Source organism: Populus nigra, chromosome 2 (genome assembly GCF_951802175.1).
Source record: "Populus nigra chromosome 2, ddPopNigr1.1, whole genome shotgun sequence".
NCBI lineage: Eukaryota > Viridiplantae > Streptophyta > Magnoliopsida > Malpighiales > Salicaceae > Populus > Populus nigra.
In genome coordinates, this window is record NC_084853.1 from 7,667,723 (window position 1) to 7,670,222 (window position 2,500).

Below are 2,500 nucleotides of genomic sequence, written 5' to 3' on the forward strand. Positions count from 1 at the left end.
GGGACTTGGGCAGCGGGCAGTGAAAGCAAGAGTTTCCCCGATGCTGCCGGGAAAAACGCTCCCCGGGATGGCCGGGTGAGATGACCCGGCGGCCCGCGACGGGTCATTCAATTCCATGCCCCGTCAACATAACTCCCGATGTACTGTTTGCTTTTTCGGAAGAAGAGATCCATCCCCCCATCCTCGGCCAGCCAAAAACGCTCCAATTAATGGCCGGGTGAGATGACCCGGAGGCCCGCGACGCGTCATTCAAATCACTGCCCTATCGGCTACAACTGCTGATGGGTGGGATTAGAGGCCTGCCATGGTGGTGAGGGGCGGCGAGGACCGTGAAAGCTAGAGTTTTTCAGAGGCTGCCGGGAAAAAGGCCCCTCGGGTGGCGGGGTGCGAGGACCAGGCGCGTCATTCAATTCTCTTCCCTATCAACTTGGCTCCCGTTGGCGGGATTGGAGGCCTACTGTTTGTTACAGGGCTAAAATCGTCAGGGGAAGAGCTGACGAAACAATGCTGGTTTGGATGCAGGGGGTAGTGTTGGAATCGGCAGCGCGGACAAAATCGGCAAAGTCGACAAAAAAGACTGTTGGTCTGGACATCGGGGCAGCGGCAGCCATGCCGACAGGGGGGGAAATCGGCAGCGCAGATTTGTGCAGCTGCAGGTTCGTCGGGGAAATCGGCAGCGCAGATTTTTCGATGAACATGGGCTGGAAGATGGACTGTCCAGGCCAGGCAGGGAAATTCGTCAAGGGGACACGCTGACGAAACAGCGCTGGTTCAGGCACGGCGGGCAGTGTTGGAATCGGCAGCGCCGACGAAATCGGCAAAGTCGGCAGAATCGGCAGCGGGTGCTGGCGATGAGTCTGGACGATTTATAGTCCAGGGCTTGATGGAAAAGACTGTTGGTCCAGACAATGGGGCAGTGGCAGCGCGGATTTGTGCAGCTGCAGGTTCGTCGGGGAAAATCGGCAGCGCAGATTTTTCGACGAACAGGGGCTGGGCGCTGGACTGGCCGGGCCAGGCAGGAAAATTCGTCAGGGGGGCACGCTGACGAAAACAGGGGCTGCGGAGTGGAAAATCGGCAGCGCAGATTTTTCGACGAACAGGGGCTGGACCGGCCGGGCCAGGCAGGAAAATTCGTCAGGGGGGCACGCTGACGAAAAGAGGGGCTGCCGCGTGGAAAATCGGCAGCGCAGATTTTTCGACGAACAGGGGCTGGACGCTGGACTGGGCCAGGCAGGAAAATTCGTCAGGGGGCACGCTGACGAAAAGAGGGGCTGCCGCGTGGAAAATCGGCAGCGCAGATTTTTCGACGAACATTCGTCAGGGGGGCACGCTGACGAAAAGAGGGGCTGCCGCGTGGAAAATCGGCAGCGCAGATTTTTCGACGAACATTCGTCAGGGGGGCACGCTGAGGAAAACAGGGGCTGCCGCGTGGAAAATCGGCAGCGCAGATTTTTCGACGAACAGGGGCTGGATGCTGGACCGGCCGGGCCAGGCAGGAAAATTCGTCAGGGGGGCACGCTGACGAAAAGAGGGGCTGCCGCGTGGAAAATCGGCAGCGCAGATTTTTCGACGAACAGGGGCTGGACTGGCCGGGCCAGGCAGGAAAATTCGTCAGGGGGGCACGCTGACGAAAAGAGGGGCTGCCGCGTGGAAAATCGGCAGCGCAGATTTTTCGACGAACAGGGGCTGGACGCTGGACTGGGCCAGGCAGGAAAATTCGTCAGGGGGGCACGCTGACGAAAACAGGGGCTGCCGCGTGGAATGGCAGCCTACACGCAGATGCGAATTCGGCAGCGCACGATGGCTTGAGCAGGTCATGGGTTCGACTTGGCGCGATCTGAAACCTGGACGAGGGACTGTCGACGCTGGACGAGCCAGCGCGGTGGCCTGTCGTGCCCCGTTCAGGGGGGGCCTGCCGCGGAGACAGCCCTCGCGGGCTCGACAGCGCAGGCCAGCGTCCCCGACGTCGCTGGCCGCGGCAGGCGAGCTGCCGGGGTTCCCGCATTCCTACAAGAAAACGTCGTGCTTTCCACATGAAACCAATCCAGTAAAATCAGCCATATTTTTATGAGGCTGCCCACTGAATTTGGGGTCATTCCGGGCCGGTTCCTAGTTTTGCGGATTTACTCGATTTCTAATGGTAGGAAAATTAAAACAAATACTTCCCGACCTCGAAAAATTCTGGGAAAATTAATGAAGGTGGATTGGATTTTTGCCAACCTCTGTGCAAAATTTCAGCTCAAAATACCAAGAAATGAATTTTTTAGAGGGGGGGTGACAGCTGGGACCTAGTAGTGTCTCCCCCTGCCAGAGCTGCAATGACACTTATTGCTCTTTAGGGAGCCACCAGGCCGGCGCCCCTCAAAGACCACACGCGCGCGCGCGCCCGCCCGCGCTGGGCGCTGGGGCGCTGGGGCCTGAGGGCCTGGGGCCCTTGGGGGCCCTTGGGGGCCCTTGGGCGCTTGGGCGCGCGCGCGCGGCCCCCGCAGCCATGCCGCGC